This window comes from Bubalus kerabau, chromosome 7 (genome assembly GCF_029407905.1).
Source record: "Bubalus kerabau isolate K-KA32 ecotype Philippines breed swamp buffalo chromosome 7, PCC_UOA_SB_1v2, whole genome shotgun sequence".
Classification (NCBI taxonomy): Eukaryota; Metazoa; Chordata; class Mammalia; order Artiodactyla; family Bovidae; genus Bubalus; species Bubalus kerabau.
The window spans coordinates 15,366,859-15,389,927 of record NC_073630.1 but is presented as its reverse complement, the minus strand read 5'-3'; the positions used below and the strand labels follow the sequence as shown (position 1 = coordinate 15,389,927).

The 23,069-nt window shown below is 38.0% G+C and overlaps 1 protein-coding gene and 1 long non-coding RNA gene across 6 annotated transcripts in view; one reads left to right on the top strand and one right to left on the bottom strand.

Moving 5' to 3' along the window:
* Nucleotides 1-23,069, bottom strand: part of GRID2 (glutamate ionotropic receptor delta type subunit 2) — a 640,427-nt gene that overhangs the window by 191,965 nt on the left and 425,393 nt on the right. The window lies entirely within an intron of this gene.
* Nucleotides 4,529-23,053, top strand: LOC129657472 (uncharacterized). Of its 3 annotated transcripts, XR_008716752.1 has the most exons (5): nt 4,529-5,379; nt 6,976-7,169; nt 12,174-12,515; nt 15,140-15,269; nt 22,890-23,053. It is a non-coding gene; the product is annotated as an uncharacterized LOC129657472 (long non-coding RNA). The 3 variants fall into 3 exon arrangements; XR_008716754.1 differs by lacking the exon at nt 12,174-12,515 and having other exon boundaries at nt 4,544-5,379; XR_008716753.1 differs by lacking the exons at nt 12,174-12,515; nt 15,140-15,269 and having other exon boundaries at nt 4,802-5,379; nt 22,890-23,051.

The window sequence follows — 23,069 nt, the reverse complement described above, 5'->3', positions numbered from 1 at the left end:
AAAAACAAGACAAAGACACAATTCTAAGACCTGATACATAGCTCCCGATTTTCAAACAGAATATTACCAAAACATATACAAAATAGTGTGGACAGTTCTAAGGAATGCACGGTTGGAAAAAGGGATTTGGGTCACATAGTTTTGTGTTTAATATGCAAATTAATTCTAAAAGCAGCTAGATTGGCAAACAATTAGATTCTCCTAACACAGAAAAGGAATTTGTCTAAATTTTCATGTAATTATTTAGTCCAAAATCCCAAATAGAGAAATGATAAGTAAGACTATCTCTGTTGCTGTAATCATATAGAGGTGTGTATCCTTTATGTGTTAACATGGTGAAGAAGAATATTGATATTTGAGTTGAAAAATTGTTAAAAGCTTCCTATGCTTCACACTCAAGTGCAATATTTCACTTGACTATAATTCATAACTTTTCTGTAGTAGGCTGAATATTTTATATGCACAGTTGAGTACACAAAAGTATTAAATGCAATATATTTCTGACAGTAATATAATTTGAGGCAGAAACTTTCTATCATATTTACATATTGCTCAGCAGATGGGGCACTCAAGTTTAACATACAAAATGAGAATCAGCAAACAAAGGCACATTGTGGGCTTTATTGTCAAGGAAAGGGAAGTGGTAATTAGTGATAATCTACTCTCTCCCAGGCAGTGTCATGTGGATCCATGGATATATATCCTGTTTACTGAGGGTTTTTCTGGCACCCCACCCCTTAAATTATGCACCTAAAGTGAGTGACAAACTTGGTTGACCCTAGCGTGGCACTGTGCTGTCCTTCCTGCTTTGCTTCCAGGCCTTCTAGACAAAAGTATAAAACAAATACATACAACTGATCATTTTACCAACCTAAACACACAGAATTCCACATTCAAACTTTTCTGACCAATGTAACAGATCTCAGTTACATAAATACACACGATGAGACAGATAATTTAAATTAGGTTGAAAAGTTGAGACTTATTCTATTTATAAGGCAAATTTATGGAAAAGAAATGCAAAAAAGCAAAATGGCTGTCTGGGGCGGCCTTACAAATAGCTGTGAAAAGAAGAGAAGCAAAAAGCAAAGGAGAAAAGGAAAGATAAGCATCTGAATGCAGAGTTCCAAAGAATAGCAAGAAGAGATAAGAAAGCCTTCTTCAGAGATCAATGCAAAGAAATAGAGGAAAACAACAGAATGGGAAGGACTAGAGATCTCTTCAAGAAAATCAGAGATACCAAAGGAACATTTCATGCAAAGATGGGCTCGATAAAGGACAGAAATGGTATGGACCTAACAGAAGCAGAAGATATTAAGAAGAGATGGCAAGAATACACAGAAGAACTGTACAAAAAAGATCTTCACAACCCACATAATCACGATGGTGTGATCACTGACCTAGAGCCAGACATCCTGGAATGTGAAGTCAAGTGGGCCTTAGCAAGCATCACTACGAACAAAGCTAGTGGAGGTGATGGAATTCCAGTTGAGCTATTTCAAATCCTGAAAGATGATGCTGTGAAAGTGCTCCACTCAATATGCCAACAAATTGGGAAAACTCAGCAGTGGCCACAGGACTGGAAAAGGTCCGTTTTCATTCCAATCCTAAAGAAAGGCAATGCCAAAGAATGCTCAAACTACCGAACAATTGCACTCATCTCACACGCTAGGAAAGTAATGCTCAAAATTCTCCAAGCCAGGCTTCAGCAATATGTGAACCGTGAACTTCCTGATGTTCAAGCTGGTTTTAGAAAAGGCAGAGGAACCAGAGATCGAATTGCCAACATCCACTGGATCATGGAAAACGCAAAAGAGTTCCAGAAAAACATCTATTTCTGCTTTACTGACTATGCCAAAGCCTTTGACTGTGTGGATCACAATAAACTGTGGAAAATTCTGAAAGAGATGGGAATACCAGACCACCGGACCTGCCTCTTGAGAAATTTGTATGCAGGTCAGGAAGCAACAGTTAGAACTCGACATGGAACAACAGACTGGTTCCAAACAGGAAAAGGAGTTCGTCAAGGCTGTATATTGTCACCCTGTTTATTTAACTTATATGCAGAGTACATCATGAGAAAGCTGGACTGGAAGAAACACAAGCTGGAATCAAGATTGCTGGGAGAAATATCAATAACCTCAGATATGCAGATGACACCACCCTTATGGCAGAAAGTGAAGAGGAACTCAAAAGCCTCTTGATGAAAGTGAAAGTGGAGGGTGAAAAAGTTGGCTTAAAGCTCAACATTCAGAAAACTAAGATCATGGCATCCGGTCCCATCACTTCATGGGAAATAGATGGGGAAACAGTGGAAAGTGTCAGACTTTATTTTTCTGGGTTCCAAAATCACTACAGATGGTGACTGCAGCCATGAAATTAAAACACACTTACTCCTTGGAAGGAAAGTTATGACCAACCTAGATAGCATATTCAAAAGCAGAGATGTTACTTTGCCAACAAAGGTTCGTCTAGTCAAGGCTATGGTTTTTCCTGTGGTCATGTATGGATGTGAGAGTTGGACTGTGAAGAAGGCTGAGTGCCAAAGAATTGATGCTTTTGAACTGTGGTGTTGGAGAAGACTCTTGAGGGTCCCTTGGAGTGCAAGGAGATTCAACCAGTCCATTCTGAAGGGGATCAGCCCTGGGATTTCTTTGGAAGGAATGATGCTAAAGCTGAAACTCCAGTACTTTGGCCACCCCATGCGAAGAGCTGACTCACTGGAAAAAACTCTGATTCTGGGAGGGATTGGGGGCAAGAGGAGAAGGGGACGACAGAGGATGAGATGGCTGGATGGCATCATTGACTCAATGGACGTGAGTCTGGGTGAACTCCAGGAGTTGGTGATGGACAGGGAGGCCTGGCATGCTGCGATTCATGGGTTCTCAAAGAGTCGGACACGACTGAGAGACTGATCTGATCTGATCTGATCTGATTTTACTGAGAGCTTTTAAAGATAATTAATAAGCTGTACCATCCAGAATATAATAGAAAAACAAAAATATCTAAGCCCCTTAAGGAACTCTCTATCAGGCCCCAAACTTAGAAATTTACAGTCTGAATTCATGAGCAATATGAGATCAGTTACTATAAAAGACGATTTCAGTCATTCAAGTTGGAGAAAAAAGTTCAAAATCTAGCTTGAAACTGCACTATTTAATTCATTTAAGATTTACAGAACATTTATATATGAATTATCTCTAAGAGACATAGGGATAAACAGATGAATCAAGTATGAACCCTGAGTCAAAACAGTATACAGCTAGAAGGATAGACAGAGAACATTATAATACTAAGAAGAAAGATCTTTAGTAACAGCTGAGAAAGACCTGGGAAATGAATAGCAAAGAAGAGAAAAAGAAGTCAGTGGAAGGCATGGGTTTCTGATGAGAGGAAAGAAGTGCGCAACACTTGATATATAAGAATATTGAGACATATAAAAGAAATCCAGTACCTTAGTTTAATAGGAACATAGGCATATGATAGGGAAAAGACCATACCTAGATCAGTGCTTAGTACAGAACAGGTGTTCAGTGAGTATTTTTTAAATGAAAATAATGAATAAGCTAAGACTGAAAGGCAGGATAATGCCAAATTGTCGAGACCTTTGAATGCTAGGATAAACAAATTGCACTCGAGATAGAATGGAACACTTACAGCCTTTTGAGCAAAGATTGATCACTATCAGAATTATGCTGAGAGAAGATTAACTGGTGGGAGGGGGCCAATCAGTTAGCTATTTGTATAGTCCAGGAGGGTAGCAATAATGACAGGAATTACTAAACTGAAAGTAGAAAAGTGAAAGGAGGGACGAATGGGAGAAATGCTGTAGAGGCAGAATTGATAGTTAAAGTAATTAATTGGCTCTGAGAAGAAAGATGAAAGCAATAATAATGACTCCTCAGTTTCCAGGGTAGATGACAGGGAGGGTATTGGTGCTTTTAACAGAAATAAGGAACACAGAAAGATAAGCATCAACTTGCAAAGAAGGATAATTAGTTCAGAGTTAGACATATGGCTGGCAGGGGCACTGGCAGGGCATCCAGGTAGAGATGTGCAGCAAGCAGATAAGTGTTGTCTTGTTCCTAAAAAAATGAATGCTGTCACAAGGGGAGAAGCAACACTTGCCCCTTGATGTGCCCCTCACTTAACCTCTACTTTCTGATTAATTGCAGGAAGGAGCAAAGATAGCAAAGGTTTTGTTTCTTAGTGCTGAAACACTCACAAAAATCATGTATACACTTAGAAAAGCCAAGTTGTATCAATTAAGGTGATAAAAGATTTCAGATTACCTACATGTACCTGAAGCTCTGGATATTTAAATCCTCTGTTTGGAATACAAAAAATAAAGTGAGAATAAGGTGAGTGGCTTGCTTGGGCTAAACTAGAGCATAGGCCATGGTTCTCTAGTTGCTTCAGAATCATCTGAGAGGCTTGTTAGTAGACATTCCCAGCCCGATCCCAGGAGTCTCTGATTAAGTAATTGCGGAGTCGTCTAAGAATTTATAGTTCTCACATAGGTTTCCACATGGCATTGATGCTGCTGGTCTAGGCCTACACTTTGAGGATCAGTGGCTGGAGGACAAGGGCTTTTAAATAATGTCCAAAAAGTGATTATCAGAAGATATCTGTGAACAATCAAAAACACCTGGATTGCTTGTTAAAAATTTAATTCTTTTGGTCTCATCCCAGACCCAGTGAATTTTAATATCTGCATTTAGAGTTAGGAAATAAGCCTTTCATGCAACCTGTCCAGGTAATTTCAAGTACCTTTTAAACTTTGAGAACCACTCAAATTATAATGTGAATTTTAATTAGCTTTGAAGGACATTAGAGACTAAAGTTCTATTATTGTGGAAGAAAGGACAAATGACCAGGAGTTAAGAGATATGAACTGTAGTCATAAATCTTGACATTAATTTGCTGTGTAGGTAAATCTTAGGTAAAATTAGCTTTTTAGGTACAGTTTTCTCATCTAGAAAGAAAAATGATTAAACTGACAGATCTATGATGAATCCTGGGGATAACAAGCAGTAATAGGTAATTCCCAGAGAGTTTAGGAAAACGAGCATTTCTCATATGGCAACCCACGCTAGTACTCTGGCCTGGAAAAGCCCATGGACGGAGGAGCCTGGTGGGCTACAGTCCATGGGGTCGCCACGAGTCGGATAGGACTGAGCGAATTCACTTTCACTTTTCACTTTCATGCACTGGAGAAGGAAACGGCAACCTACTCCAGTGTTCTTGCCTGGAGAATCCCAGGGACAGGGGAGCCTCGTGGGCTGCTGTCTATTGGTCGCACAGAGTCGGACACGACTGAAGCGATTTAGCAGCAGCAGCAGCAGCATTTCTCAACTGGCTGTGTAAGAATAAGATAAGGTATGGTTTGCTTTTGTTTTGTTGTACTATACACGCCTCTGAGTTGCCTCACCAGATGGAGGTAGTTGTTAGGTTATTGATCTCTTCTGTCTTTGAGAATCACTATTGGGTAAGCTATTTTTGTGTGCTGGATTGAGTTCTACTTCTCATGAATGCTGGGCTTTATATGATTAGCCAGCACAGTCTAATGTCTACTGGAGTAAATGATAGAGATTATAGTGATTCCAGTTTCTTAGCCAAAATAGTATCTCTTAAAAAATGAATATTAAAATAGAACTTAAATTTATATGTTCCCTCTCACACTCATTAGGAAGGCTACCCTTTAAAAAAAAATATCAGAATAAGTGATGGTGGAAGACGTGGAGAAACTGGAAACTTCATGCACTATTGGTAGGAATGTACAGCCATTATGAAAAACAGTATGTGGTTCCTCAAAATATTAAAAATAAAGTTACCATATGATTCAGCAATTCCACTTTTGTGGATATACTTAATTGAAAGAAGGGACTCAAATATATTTGTACCATCATGTTCATAGCAGTGTTCTTCACAATAGCCCAAAGATACACATACAATATAATATTAGTCTTAAAAAGGATAAACATTCCGACATGTGCCACAACAAGGATGAACCTTCAGGACATTATATATTAAGTGAAATAAGCCAGTCACAAAGGACGAATTCTGTGTGATTCTACTTATATCAGGTTTCTAAAGTAGTCAAATTCATAAAGGCAGAAAGCAGAATGGTACTTTCCAAGAGTTTGGGGAAGAAGGGAATGAGGAGTTACTGTTGAATGGTTACTGAATTTTAGTTTTGCAAAATGAAAAGAGTTTTTGGGATGGATGATGGTGAGGCACGTATAGTCAAGACAGTTAACTGTACACCTAAAATGATTAAGATGATAAATTTTATGTTACCTGCATTTTACCACAATTTAAAATAAGTAAATACAAATTTAAATTTCAATAAAATGTATATGTGTGTTAGTCACTCAGTTGGGTCTGACTCTTTGCAACCCCATGGACTGCAGCCCACCAGGCTCCTCTGTCCATGGGATCCTCCAGGCAGGAATACTGGAGTGGGTTGCTATTCTCTTCTCCAGAATGTATATGTTCAGTGTTAAATACGGAAACTATTAATATGATGTGTCTAGAGTATATCACAAATCGATTCCTTATGATGTAAAAAGAGAAGCTTAACCCTTAGTTATGGAGTTTTCTAAAACCTATTTTTCACTTTTAGATTCTAGTATTTCATATTATGAATAACAAAAGAAATAAAAGGAAGATTGAAAGCAGATTATTTTTTACCAAACACAAGTTTGGTTTGATATTGTAATGTGTTTATTGGCTCAAAATACTATCAAGGCGTTGAAATTTTATTTCCCAGGCTGAGTTGGTACCAGATGGCAGAGCCCTAAAGGATTTTGCAAAACATTATTGATTTAAATAAGGGAAATAATAGAGTTATGAGTATTTAACAAGAAAGGAGGAATTTGTAATCAGAAGCTTTAGTACCCCAAATTACAATTAATCTGAGAAACATAAAAGCAGAAGGATATGGTAGTAATCGTGGCATTTCTGCTTTAATAGGAGAAGTGAATTCAGCTGTTGAAGAGAAGAAAATCATAGTGGAACATGGAACACATAAGTAAGATGAGAGGAGAGGATCCAATGAAGATATGAAGGACACCCAGAGGCTGGGAGCCATGAGATGGCAAACAAAGCCTACATAAGTAGCCTCCATACATAGCCTACAAAGCTCCTACAACCCCTACGGAGGAAAGGTATGTTTCATAACAAACTAAAAATTCAAACTATGTGTTAAGGTCTATAGCTTAATTTAATGGAATCAAATATATCGGCATGAAAATCCAATATCTTAACTAAAAATGTCCATAGAAAAACATTTCAAAAACTTAGACTCCTCTCAGTATATATCCTTCACCAAGAAACTTAGCTTTATAAAACTCTTATTTGTATTAATAATGTTGGGGTAAAGAGAAAATCAGCAAACAGTGGACAGCTTAGAGTCATATTTACAAAACCATTTAGCTTTTCCCATTTTTTGAAAAGTAAATGCTGCTCTTTGAAAGTACTATCTGGCAAAAGAAATGTTGTCTTGTGAACTGTACACTTGGGCATGTGGATTTATATTAGGACCTGACTAAATCATGTTTGCTTGCCAGTACATCTGCTTAACCGACAGTGTAAATGCAGATGCGAGCATGGATTGAAATAGAAAAGCCTGATGGGTTAAAGGTGGGGTTATGAAAAAGACAAAGTACAATCATCAATAGCTTTTAAAGTAGCATGAAACTGATAATTATAATTAAGTCAATAGAAAAGCAAAAGAAATAAAATTTAGCAATATATAGATGATGTACAAAAGCTAATACATATTTAAAAAAATGTTCAACCTAATGAATCTGAAAAGTGAAAACAAAAATAACATACTTTCCATTCATCATTTTGGGGATAATGAACAATAAAAGAGTAAGGTAATTTAACTTTAGCAACTCAGGCAAGAAAGTGGGAGAACACAGCTCTCTTTTCTGTAGAAATTGGTACATTTTTAGAGACTACTTTGGGAGTGGTAATTACATTCATAAAGGTACATACTCTAACCTAGAATCCCACTTTTATTACTGTATTTATTTTAAAAAACCCCACAAATATATAAAAATAAATATTCATCATGGTTGCTTTTGGGAGAAAATGTATGAAGCATTAAAAGTGTTTATCAATTGGCAATGGTTTGATGTCACTCAATTGTACTTATTTCACATGCTAGCAAAGTAACGCTCAAAGTCCTTCAAGTTAGACTTCAGTAGTACATGGACCGAGAACTTTCAGATGTACAAGCTGGATTTAGAAAAGGCAGAGGAACCAGAGATCAAATTGCCAACATCTGTTGGATCATAGAAAAAGCAAGGGAATTCTGTAAAAACATCTACTTGTGTTTCACTGACTATGCAAAAGCCTCTGACTATGTGGATCACAACAAATAGTGGAAAATTCATAAAGAGATGGAAACACCACCTTACCTATCTCCTGAGAAACCTGTATGCAGGTAAAGAAGCAACAATTAGAAAAGGACATGAATAGCAGACTGGTTCAAAACTGTAAATAGATTATGTCAAGGCTGTATATTGTCACCCTACTTATTTAACATATGCAGAGTATATCATGAGAAATGTTGGGCTGAATGAAGCACAAGCTGGAATCAAGATTGCCAGAAGAAATATTAATAACCTCAGATATGCAGATGATATCACTCTAATGGCAGAAAGTGAAGAGGAATTAAAGAGCCTCTTGATGAAGGTGAAAGAGGAGAGTGAAAAACCTGGCCTAAAATTCTACAAACGAAAAATGAAGATCATGGCATCTGGTCCCAATCACTTCATGGCAAATAGATGGAAAAACAATGGAAAAAGTGACAGATTTTATTTTCTTGGGCTCCAAAATCACTGCAGATGGTGACTATAGCCAGGAAATTCAAAGACACTTGCTCCATGGAAGAAAAGCTATAACTAACCTATAGCTATAACTATAACTAACTTATAACTAACTAAGCTATAATTAGACAACATGTTAAAAAGCAGAGTCATTACTTTGCCTACAAAAGTCTGTCTAGTCAAAGCTATGGTTTTTCCAGTAGTCATGTATGGATGTGAGAGCTGGACAATAAAAAAGGCTGAGCGCCAAAGAACTGATGACTTCCATCTGTGTTGCTGGAGAGTCCCTTGAGAGTCCCTTGGACAGCAAGGAGATTCAACCAGTCAATTCTAAAGGAAATCAGTCCTGAGTATTCACTGGAAGGACTGATGCTAAAGCTGAAGCTTCAATACTTTGGCCACCTAATGCAAAGAGCTGACTCATTGGAAAAGACCCTGATGTTGGGAAAGACTGAAGGCAAGAGAAGGGGATAATAGAGGATGAGATGGTTGGATGGCATCAGCAACTCAATGGACATGAGTTTGAGCAAACTCCGGGAAATGGTGAAGGACAGGGAAGCCTGGCATGCTGCAGTCCATGGGGTTGTAAAGAGTTGGACACAACTGAGCGACTGAACAACAACAATAATTCATGGAATATTTTGAAGGTCTTAAATTTACATATTATAATATACATATATATATGTATGCTAACCTGAAAGATGTTTATGACAGAAATTGAAAAAGACAAAAGCAAGAAAACATTTCATTTTATAAAATGTCAAAATGGAAACTGAATAAAAAACTGCATGCATGTTTGTGCTTATTAAACATAGAAGAAAGTCATGAAGATTATCAGCCTGCTATTAAACAGAAGTAAACTAAAAGCAAAATTGGATGGGTGGAATGGGCTAATTTAAAAATTACAGTGGAATTATAATTTTTAATTTTTTGAATTTTTCCAATAGAAATTAAAAAAATGTATATGCACATTCCAATTTGGGAAGGAACTTTAGGGTAAGAACTAAGCCAAGGCAAGGTGTAATTTAAACTGTTTATTGGATAAAGAAGTTTTGGAACATAATGGAACCACCAGGAAACAAATATGCACCTATCCATTTGTTTTCATCCTGGGGAACTACAAACTTGGAATTCTTTCATAGAATATTTCGGCATGAGAATGAGGATGTGTTAAATCAAAACTGACGTCTGAGACTCCCACTAGAGGTGTCTGCCATTTCCTTGAAGGCACACTCCTCTCATGTGGCTTCTAAACACTTTGAAATCAGGGTCCAAAGACTCATTGAAATTAGCTCTAGAAGAAATCTCAGAACTCATCTATTCCCTTTCCATGATTTTGAGGCCCAAAGTGACTCTATCTTCTCTTCAGTCCAGAAATTTCAAAGAGTTGTGGTTATTCTTTTCACATTTGTTTGTTCATTTAGCTAAAACTATACACTTAACATCTGATTGGCAGGTTCAGATGATACATGGTCCAGGATGCATCTTTGATCCATGGCACAAACGGCACCTCCTATCCCCTCCACTTTACTATAGTTCTTTGTTGGTTAATTTTAGGCATCAAATTGACTGGACCACAGAAAAACCAGATATCTTGTGAAACACTATTTCTGAGTGTGTCTGTGAATTGGTGGAGTAAGTAAAGCGGACTGCCCTCCCTGATGTGGGTGGGCACCATCTCACCTGTGCAGGACCAGAACAGAACACAAAGGTAGAGGAAAGCCGAATTTTCTTTGGCTCTGACTGCGTGAGCCAAGACCCTGGTCTGTTCCTGCCCTTGGGCTGGGATTATGCCATCAGCATTCCTAGTTCTCAGGCCTTTGCATGTGGACTGGAATTTACATTGTTGGTTTTCCTGGGTCTCCAGCTTTAGACAGTAGATTCTGGGACTTGTCAGCCTCGGTAATCTCATGAGGCCCCAGTTTCTTAAAATAAATCTCATTCTCTGTGTGTGTGTGTATGTATATATACACATACACATATATGTATGTATATATGTATATAAAATATATATAGGCTATAGATATTTATCACTATATATAAAATATGTATAGATGTATAGGATTATTTATATATAGTGAGATAACTAATTTAGGATATGTCTATATCTACTGTATCTTATCGGTCCTATTTATCTAGAAGACTCTAACACACGTCAGTTCAGTCACTCAGTCATGTCCGACTCTGCAACCCCGTGGAGTACAGGATGCCAGACTTCCCTGACCATCACCAACTCCCAGAGCTTACTCAAACTCATGTCCATTGAGTTGGTGATGCCATCCAACCATCTCATCCGCTGTTGTCCCCTTTTCCTTCCGCCTTCAATCTTTCCCAGCATCAGGGTCTTTTCAAATGAGTCAGTTCTTCTCATCAGGTGGCCAAAGTATTACAGTTTAAGCTTCAGCATCAGTTCTTCCAATAAATATTCAGGACTGATTTCCTTTAGGATGGACTGGTTGGATATTCCTGCAGTCCAAGGGACTCTCAAGAGTCTTCTCCAACAACACAGTTTAAAAGTATCAGTTCTTCACCCCTCAGCTTTCTTTATGGTCCAATTCTCAAGTCCATACATGACTAATGGAAAAAATCATAGCATTGACTATATAGACATTTCTTAGCAAGTAATGTCTCTGCTTTTTAATATGTTGTCTAGGTTGCTCACAGCTTTTCTTCCAAGGAGCAAGTGTTTTTGAATTTCATGGCTGTAGTCACCATCTGCAGTGATTTTGGAGCCCAAGAAAATAGAGTCTGTCACTGTTTCCATTGTTTCCCTATCTATTTGCTGTGAAGTGATAGGACCGGATGCCATGATCTTAATTTTCTGAATATTGAGTTTTAAGCCAACTTTTTCTCTCTCTTCCTTCACTTTCATCAAGAGACTCCTTAGTTCTTCTTTGCTTTCTACCATAAGGGTGGTGTCATCTGCATATCTCAGGTTATTGATATTTCTCCTGGCAATCTTGTTTTCAGCTTGTTCTTCATCTAGCCTGGCTTTTTGCATGACATATTGTGCATATAAGTTAAATAAGCAGGGTGACAATATACAGCTTTGACATACTCCTTTCCCAATTTGGAACCAGTCTGTTTTACCTTGTCCAGTTCTAACTGTTGATTCTTGACCTGCATACAGATTTCTCAGGAGGCAGGTCATGTGGTCTGGTATTCCCATCTCTTTCAGAATTTTCCACAGTTTGTTGTGACCCACACAGTCAAAGATTTTGGTATAGTCAATAAAGCAGAAATAGATGTTTTTCTGGAACTCTCTTGCTTTTTTGATGATCCAATGCATGTTGGCAATTTGATCTCTGATTCTTGTGTCTTTTCTAAATCCAGCTTGAACATCTGGAAGTTCTTGGTTCACGTACTGCTGAAGCCTGGCTTGGAGAATTTTGAGCATTACTTTGCTAGTGTGAGAGATGAGTGCAATTGTGTGGTAGTTTGAGCATTCTTTGGCATTGCCTTTCTTTGGGATTGGAATGAAAACTGACCTTTTCCAGTCCTGTGGCCACTGCTGAGTTTTCCAAATTTGCTGGCATGTTGAGTGCAGCACTTTCACAGCATCATCTTCCAGGATTTGGAATAGCGCAACTGGAATTCCATCACCTTCACTAGTTTGTTCATAGTGATGCTTCCTAAGGCCCACTTGACTTCGTACTCCAGGATGTGTGGCTTTAGGTGAGTGATCACACCTTTGTGGTTATCTGGATTATGAAGATCTTATTTGTACAGTTTTTCTGTGTATTGTTGCCACCTCTTCTTAATATCTTCTGCTTCTGTTAGGTCCATACCATTTCTGTCCTTTATTGAGCCCATCTTTGCATGAAATGTTCCCTTGGTATCTCTAATTTTCTTGAAGAGATCTCCAGTCTTTCCCATTCCATTGTTTTCCTCTATTATATACATATCTATATTAGATATAAACTAACACAAGTAGTTTATATCTAATTGTAATTGCTCTTTGTTTCTGCACATACATTGTTCTGTTTACCTCAACGTTTTTGTTCAGGCTACCTCTTCCCTCTGCTACTTAATTCTCTCTGTCTTTAACTTAATTAAATCCTGCTTATTCTAAGTTTGATATTACTCCTGCAGGAAGCCTTTGTGATCTGTACCAGCCTCATCCTCCAGGCTACAATAGGTCCCCTTTCTCTGTGTCCTCTTAATACCTTGCATATTTCTCTGTGGGGTAGCTGCTATTCTTCATTTTACTGGCCACCTTCACTAAACTAATCCATCTCTTCATCCTGTGTGCCTAAAATAATAGTTTCTGATACCTATTAGCCTAAATATATTAGGCTAGTGAGAGATGAATGAAATTGTGCGGTAGTTTGAGCATTCTTTGGCATTGCCTTTCTTTGGGATTGGAATGAAAACTGACCTTTTGCAGTCCTGTGGCCACTGCTGAGTTTTCCAAATTTGACTAAATTAGACTAAATTTCTAAATTTAGTCTAATTAATTAAATTTAGTCTAATTTCTAAATTTCTAAATTAGACTAGTTTTCCAAATTAGACTAAATATATGTATGTTATAGGATCGAGTGAATATATACATACCTTGGAATCAGATGTAACTAATTAAAAGGATTGGAGTAGGTGTAGCTCTCATCATAGAGTAAATCACTATATAAAAAAAGCAATTTTAAAAGTACATGCTCTGGGTATGGTGGTTGAGTAGTGTCATCTTTACACACATAAGACATCACTTTATTATTTTCCTTTTACTTTAGAGAATTATGCATATTTTTTCTGGGCATCTAGAAAAAAATCTTTATTTGTAGTTTTCTTTGTGTTCTATAAGACCTGACATAGTCTAACTCAATGTAAAATGCTCAGGACTGCCTCAGAAGTACATGGTTTTAGATTTCTCCTTTCCTCTTTGAGAAAATATCTTATCAAGGCTAATTGATTTCAACATCCATAAAGATTATTAGAAACAAAAATAAGTTTTAAAAGTCTTTTCTTATTTTCAAAAATAAGTCTTTTTCTTTTAAAAATAATACTGATTTAAAAACAACAACAACAGCACCCAATCCCAGGCATCAGAAATGCATTAGCAGGGTTGCTGGAAATTATCTCTATATGTTTTTTCGTTCTTTCACTGGTTCTGTTCTTTTATTGTGTGATAACTGACACATACCTAAAAACTCTGGTTTCTGGAGAGCAGAAAATAGGCCAGTGGGATCTGAGCTCCCAGCTGCAGGGCAAAGTGCTCGAGTGAATCATATATTTGTTTGAATCATTTGGCAAAAGGGCACATGTAGCAAATAGACTGCTACCTCTAAACCCTGTGGCATGACAGCCCAGGACGCTTGGCATTTTCATAGACCCGAGCTGTTTAGTATTTTGCCTTGCTTTTCTCTCCAAGTTGTATTCAGTCTGATTATTCATTTCTGTAATAGGGGCCTGACCCCAATGTTAGGGTCATGTCCCTAGTCAGTATATGACCATGACCCTTACTGAAGCTCAAGCTAGCTCTTACCCTTTCTCTGCTGCTGGCTCATGAACTGTCATCTACTCTGGCATTTTTACTCAATGGCAAATGAAGGGATAGTGCTCTAAGAGGACGGGGAATGGAACAACCAGCAGAGAATATGGCCAGTGTGGTCCATAGGTTTGAAGTCCCTAAGACCAAAAGTTATTATAGGTAAAACTAAATAACTGTTGAAGTTTGTTTTCTACTTACAACGTTTTTTTTTTCTTTTATGTAACTTGGTTCCCACTTGTCAGCTGCTACCTTTTCTATTGGTCCCTCAGTTGTAGGAAGCGATGCCCTCAAATCTCTCAGCTCTTGGTAGGACTGCTCTTTGTCAGGACTCCTCTCTGCCAATGTCACCACGATCTTGGCAGCATGCTCAGCCACCCTGTCACCTCATATTCACCAACTTAGCTAACTGATCTAGAGCCTAAAGTCCATATTGTTTCTAAATCTCTGAGGGCCCAGCATCATAAAAAATCTGACTTCTAGGTCACTCCTCAGCACTTCTTGATTTGAATCTGTGTGCTGCCTGGTTTTGACCAATTTTCCCATCCCTTTCCAACTGTCTAGACTCTTCCATTCTGGTCTACGGAACCCTATCATCACCATGACCCATATATCTAGGGAGATCATACAATTTATTGTTTTAATGTGAATACTCTTGAGAGTGGAATGGAACATCTGGCAAAATTAATGCTATTCCAAACCAAGACATACAGTTATTCTCCCTATACCCTCAAGCTGTTTTTTTTTTGGTTTTTAAATTTCCTTTTTTGTTTTTTTAAATTTTCGTCCTCCAATACTTTGGCTACCTTATCTGAAGAGCTAACTCATTGGAAAAGACACTGATGCTGGGAAAGACTGAAGGCAAAAGAAGAGGGCAGCAAAGGATGAGATGGTTGGATAGCATCACTGATTCAATGGACATGAACTTGGGCGAACTCTAGGAGATGGTGAGAGATTGGGAGGCCTGGCATGCTGCAGTCCATGTGGTCAAAAAGAGCTGGACATGGCTTAGCGACTGAACAACATTACCACAATATCCTTTTACTTTCTTTTGCTAAGTAGAACCTGCTTCTCCTCAAGAGATACCACAGTGCCTTTGGTCTTCTCAAGTGATGACTATTTTTCTTTTCTACAATATTCACACCACTGTTGCTGGATCAGGGCTAGGTGTTCTCCTTGCCCTTTGAACCAGTTTTAGACTTTTGTCTCTGAAGTCCTTCAGCTTTGAAACTCATGCTATCAGACTACTACATGCTACTCATTCTTACTGCAGACATCTGCTAATTCTGTCACTCCTCCAAACTCCAGACGCCTCTCTGTCACCCTCAAATTCCACTTCTGTGGTTATTCTTCATGATTCAATTATTCACATAGACATCCTTTCCCAGTACTTGGCTTATCAGTCTCTTGGCTTCTACTTCTCCAAAGATCGTGTCTTTTCTCCCACTTCAGCCACCCGCTCTCATGTCATATCATTTCTGATGCCAGCACTGTCTTCATCATCTTGATTTCAGATGTGTCATCTCAGAACCAAACTTCATATTATTTCCAATCCTATCTTTCTGGTTCACTAACTCCAACAATTCTCCAATCCTATCTAGACCTATCGTCCACTGTTCATGCCATACTTCTGTTAGCCTCAATTTCCTTGTGCTTTGACTTCCTTCCTATACAGCTCAGATTCCATGATTTGTAATAGAGAGCATTTCTTTACATGTACTCTCAACATCCTCACCTCACTGTCTTCTATCGTACTTATCTGGCAAACACCATTCTGGTGAAACTGGCAGCTGAAGATAAAGAGGCCAGAGAAAACCCCACAATCATGCAGATTAGTCCCAATTTACAGTCATGACCACTACTGCAAAGGGGTCTTAAGTCTTGTTTAGGAATCTATTACATATCATTAGTCTAATGGTTCGGAGAAGGCAATGGCACCCCACTCCAGTACTCTTGCCTGGAAAATCCCGTGGATGGAGGAGCCTGGAAGGCTGCAGTCCATGGGGTCGTTAGGAGTCGGACACGACTGAGCGACTTCACTTTCACTTTTCACTGTCATGAATTGGAGAAGGAAATGGCAACCCACTCCAGTGTTCTTGCTTGGAGAATCCCAGGGACAGGGGAGCCTGGTGGGCTGCCGTCTCTGGGGTCCCACAGAGCCAGACACGACTTAAGTGACTTAGCAGCAGCAGCAGCAGTCTAATGGTTCCTCCCATTCTCCAGAACAACCATCCCTACATTTTCTTTCTTTAAATCTCCAGAATCTCTATCCTGCTTTGGTGATGACCCTGGTCCCTGTTGTTTTTTTTTTTTTTTGAGTAAATATAAGCAGTCAAAAACGAACTTTCATGTGCTCCCATCACCACATCTTCCAACCTATCTGAAGGTATCCCTGTATGCTCTAGCCTCCCTCCTCTTACTATGGCTGAATTGTGCTCCTAAATCCAACTCTCCACTTGTACACTGGATCCTGGCAGTTCTCCTGTCTCTCTCCTGCATCATGAGTATTGCCTTCTTTATTATGAGTGAGTGAGTGAAGTCACTCAGTTGTGTCCGACTCTTTGCGACCCCATGGACTGTAGCCCACCAGGCTTCTCCATCCATGGGATTTTCCAGGCAAAAGTACTGGAGTGGGTTGCCATTTTCTTCTCCAGGGGATCTTCCCGACCCAGGGATTTAACCTGGGTCTCCTGCATTGCAGGCAGACGCTTTACCCTCTGAGCCACCAGGGAAGCCCTTTCTTTATTATATTGTCCCATAAATATACAGAGACTGTATATCTTCTCTCATAAAAAAAATTTCCTGAACTTCACATCTTACTCCAGGAATCTGTCCTATTATTCACTATTTCCTTCTAGGAAAGCACCTTTTAAAAGTGCCTATTCTCATAATCACCACTGTCTCTTTTCTCTTTTTTTCTCTCCAATTGAATTTTATGTAATTCCTGCTCCTTTCACTCTACCATATCTGTTCCTGTCAAGGCTACCAGTGACTACTGGTAACCAAATAAATCATTAATTCTTAGTCTTTGTCATATTTGATCCATAAGCATCATTTGACAGTTGTTCATTTGAGCTTCCATGAGACACTTTTTTCATTTGGCTTCTAAATAACCGCTCTTGGTTTTTCTCCTGCCTCACTGGCTGATCATTTCCTGACTCTGCTATGCCCTTTTATTATCCAAAGGTGCAAACTTCCAGTTATAAAATAAGCAAGTCATGGGGATGTAATATACAGCATGGTGACCATAGTTAATAATATTGCACTGCATTTCTGGAGCTATGCTGGCCTCCGTCACAATCTTAGAACATCCAGGCATGCTCCCACCTCAGGGCCTTTGCACTGGCTGACCCTGTGCCTGGAAAAACTTTATCCACGTGTATATTTCTCTTCTACCTCCACCCCTCACTTACTTTATGTATTAATACTTATTCCAGTGTCAGTTATTACTCCTGAAATACAACATATTTTATTTATCTGGTTTATTGTTTGCCTTCTCCTCTAGAATGTATACTTCATGAAGGTATTTTTTTTTCATTTATGTTCATTTCAATGAGCCAAACACTGACTGATACATAGAATATGCTCAATAAATAACTATTGGATGAATTCATTAAAAAAAAACTCAGTTATATTTTTCAAATCACATTTTTTCCTGCTTATGCAAAAAGTCCTATGAAGAGGAAGGCAGAAACACATTTGTTTGAGTTTAATTAGGCTAGTGTGGTACAGGTGAATGCCTCTGAAGAATAGCAGATTATAACTTGTTTACCTAACCCTCATTTTTACAGGTATCTTTGGTATAAGCAGACCAAAGCTGTTAGAAGGGATCAGAATTTACCTTCAAGTAAGAAAAACAATGAGACTACTGATACAGTTAGGAACAAGCACAACCTAAGGCATTAATGGGATCCATTTAAAATTGCAATTAGACTGGGCGGATTGGTCTCACAGTGATGCAGGCTTTTCTGGTAGGGAGTTACTATATATATGAATTCCTGTCAAATATACTATAGAGGAAGTTTGGCCTTTTGTGGAATATTGACTTGTAAGACCTTGGGGGTCTTTTCTGCCTGTACAAATTAGAAATCAATGGCAGAGAACAGGGAGTTTCTGTGTAAGATGTGCAAGACTGGTTACTCCAGGAAGAATCCACCAGAAACATTTCATGTGTTACAGTCTCAAACTTAGGAACTCCCAGCGAGCTAGAGCAGGTGAAGAGGTTATTGTTTGTTGGTTGGTTGATTTTGTGTTTTAATAAAAGCTGGCCAAGACCTTGAAAACTGAACCAAAATACATTTTACTATAACTACTTAGCCTCTGTCTAATCAGTTTTCAGCTGTCTCTGATACTGGTTGAAAGAAATGTAGACAATAAGCAAATTTCACTTTGATATTTCCCATTATAAATTAATAAGAACATTTTTCACTACTCCTCTACTAAATCAGAAAACTGAATATATGGGGTGTAATAAATACTTGGGGACTTGATTGGCAGTTTTAAACTTGTAAACGTCTTTATCAGCAGACTATCAGGGAATAGAAATAGAAATTGTTCTCTACCACTTTTATTGCATTACCTTTTCTCATTATGTCATAATTTTAGGTTAACCTTGCTGCTGCTGCTGCTGCTAAGTTGCTTCAGTCGTGTCCGACTCTGTGCGACCCCATAGATGGCAGCCCACCAGGCTTCCCCGTCCCTGGGATTCTCCAGGCAAGAACACTGGAGTGGGTTGCCATTTCCTTCTCCAATACATGAAAGTGAAAAGTGAAAGTGAAGTCGCTCAGTCATGTTCGACTCTTAGCAACTCCATGGACTGCAGCCCACCAGGCTCCTCCGTCCATGGGATTGTCCAGGCAAAAGTACTGGAGTGGGGTGCCATTGCCTTCTCCGTAGGTTAACCTTAGCAAATACCAAATAATAATGCTTTGTAATAAGAAATCACTCACATATACATTCTTTCATGTAAACTTTAGAATCATCTTAAGAGTTTATTATTCTAATCATACTATCTATTGATGCTTCTACATATATATATATATGTATGTGTGTGTGTATATATATATCTATATTTAATAATGATCAAAACCATAAGAGGCAGAAGTTCTTAATATCATGATAACAATTCTGAGTCCCATAAATGTTAAGTAACTAGTCACATTTACACATTTTACTTAAAAAAATGAACTGGATTCAAACCTATTTGTATGCCTGCAAAGTCCAGGCTTTTAATTCTCACACTGTGATAATTTTAAAGATGAGAATAGTAAATCTTACAGAAACCAAGTAATTTGCCCAAAGTATAGAGCTGAGAACTGGAAGAAACAAGAATGAAAACCAGAGAGCTTTTTTCTAAGACCAGAGTTCTTTCCACTTTTCATACAAAAAAAAAAAAAAAAAAGTATTACATTTAACAACAGTATAAAAAACACAAGCCCAAGTTGAAAAGCAATGGAAGGTTATGTATTAAAAGAAAAATAAATATGAAAGCCTAAAAATAATTAACTAAATTTCATAGCACATACTACAAAACAGTCAATAGCTAAGTCTAAAACACTTCTATTTCATAGACTCTTGAATAGGAATTTTCTGAGTGTGAATATTTACAGTTTATTTTTATGTATACACATAGTTAAATAGCATAAATTTTTTTCGAAAATGCAGGAAATTCTATGTACATACTTAAAAAAGAAGAGGTTTTCTTAAAGAACACTGAAGACCTTAGATGATATATAAGTATATCCTAAAGCTTGCCTGGTGACTCAGACAATAAAGAATCTGCCTGCAATGCAGGAGACACAGGTTCAATCTCTGGGTTGGGAAGTTCCCTTGGAGAAGGGAATGACAACCCACTCCAGTATTCTTGCCTGGAAAATTCCATGGACAGCGGAGCCTGGCAGGCTACAGTCCATGGGATTGCAAAGAGTCAGACACGACTGAGTGATTAACACAAAGCATCTATGTAGCAACTGATGCTATCTCTAGATTTCTATATTATTTTGGAAATACTGGGATGTCAGAAGTGTAACCAGTTTATAATAATACAAAGAATGACGGGTAATAGTGTGTGTGTACGTTTGTGTTTGTGTGTGTGTGTGTGTATAAAAAATAGTCCCATGTTCATATATATATATATATATATATATATATAAGAAACAAGGTGTTAATTTAGCTGGCTACCTTAGATAGCTAAAAGTTTCTTATGGTCTCACTATTTTTACTCTTACCCAATTCCCACATGGAAGTTATAATGATCTTCTTGACAAACAAAAATCAACCATTACATTCTGTTATTTCAGCAGCATCTTTTTTTTTTTTTTTAATTCCAATAAAATCCAAGTTCTTAACCACGGGCAAGGTCCTGTATGGTCTGTCCCCTGCCTGCTAGCCTCATTCTCCACTTTTCCTCATTCAGCAGCGTCCACTTCATGTGGCTCTGAATGGACCTTTGGGCCTTTGCCTGTGCTAAGCATTGCCTGAATGCTTTATCACCCTTTCTTCCACATGACCATCTCTTGATCAGACAGACTGTAGTTAATATCTTATATCCTTAGGAAACTTACCTGATCACCGCTTCTCAAGCAAATTTCTACAGTGGCATCCTATTTGTTTTTCCAATAGCATTTATCATAATTTAAATCATTTTGTTTGATCATGTATTTTAGTTTCCTTTTCAATCGGTCTCATCAGACTCTATATTTCATGAATCCAGGCATTCCCCTGAGGTCGAGTTTACCTCCAGTTCCTACCTCAGCACCTGATTCATAATTGTTAATTAGCAAGTACTGGATGAATGAATGAATGAAGTGAATATGTATGTTTGAAAAATATTTTTATTGGGAATTTGTATCTGTGGAGATCAGAAATTGAATTTTCTCTGGAGCATGTTATGGTATAGAAAGAGTTTGGAAAGTATGAAGAGCTTTAGATCAAAAATTGATGAAAATATAAATTTTGAACTTCAATTTATACTCAAGAAAGCAAAATTCTTTCTTAACAATAGACAATATGAAGGAAAAGAACTCTTTCAAAAACTATTGTGAGGCTTAAATTCATCCACATCCAGTGAGTACCTAGTAAATCCTAAAATCTATCCTCCTTTCTCCCCAGTACAACATCTAAGTTCATTCACCCACCAAATCTCACCTGCCTCCCCCATGTCCCCAGTAAGTGGAGGGTACTGTGTTGAAATTCTAAGAACCAACAGGCCCCTGGACAAAAAGAAACACGTATTTCATGATCGGTACCTAGGCCATGGGAAACTGGGATTCAAATAATGAGGGTGAAGGAATTAGAAGCCGTTGCTAACATTTCAAGGACATTATTTAAAGGCATCATTTATACTCAGAAAGACCTTTATGTCAGCATTGGTAGTTTTTAAATAATAGTATCAGTGTAGTGACTGAAAAAATTATGAGTGTGACCGTAGGGAACCATAGCAAGAGCAGTAGTAAAGGACAACATATGAAAAGGTATAGAATAATCCTAGAACCTGTAACAGAATGTGGGCTTCCCAGGTGGTGCTAGTGGTAAAGAATCTGCCAGCCAATGTAGGAGACATAAGAGACGCGGATTTGATCCCTGGGTCGGGAAGATCCCCTGGAAGAGGGCATGGCAACCCACTTCAGTATTCTTGTTGGGAGAATCCCATGGACAGAGGAGCCAGGCAGGCTACAGTCCATAGGGGCGCAAAGAGTTGGACATGACTGATACACCCACATGGCAGAATAATATTTACAGCCAACAAAACATTTTCCAACAAGGTAGTTTTAAGTTTGCCTTCTAAACAAGGAACTCAGACTTGGAGTTCAAATTATCATGCGTGAAAGGTGACAGAAAAAAGTATATACCACCACTGATGCTGTTATTGGATATTTATTCATTCATTCATCCCACAATTACTTATTGAAAGTCAGCCCTTGTGATTTTCACTGGGAAAGCCACTGGGATAATTTTAAGCAAAAATCATTCAGTTCTCTCATGGAGGTTGATGGGGCCTGAGGAAGAAAGAATTACTTCTATGTACATGTTTATAATAAGCCACAGCCCAGAATAAAAACTAATTTCATGTTTTTCATACAAAGGATGGCTCTCTGTATTTTTTTTAAAATAACTTCTAAATGATGATTTTACAAAAATAAGCTATTAATAAAGATTTTCATTTTTGGAAATAGAAATAGACATTCATAGAAATCGTATTTGTGGATAAGATTAACTTTTACTCACAGAGAACTTCACATAATCATATAAGATAAAGTTTTCGTCTAAAAACAAATGTAATGTAGAAAACAACCAGAGTTGTTTGAAAAACTTGGGTAACCTGAGTGATATTTGTAATGGGATTTGTAAAAGCCTTTTCCAGTCTTCATGTGTATAACTCCCTGACCTTGTTCTGAACAAAATACCAGCTCATATACTCTAGTTTTGAAATTCTGTTGTAAAACGGTCCTTAGCCATACCACAGAAATCTGTGAATTCCCTCTACTGGTGTGGCGAGTCACCTCAAAATCTTCTTAAATCAATAAAAGGCATAATTTAACTGAAAACTCCTTTATTTTCTTCTCCAGAGGATCTTCCCGACCCAGGGATCAAACCCTATCTCCTGGCAGATGGACTCTTTATCACTGAGCCACCTGGAAAGCCTTAATTGAAAACTCTATGTCAAAGTTAAACTTACAAAAAGGAAGTATCAACCTCAGTTTAGCAATTCCAACATTAGGGACAGAATGGGAGACTACGAAGGCAGA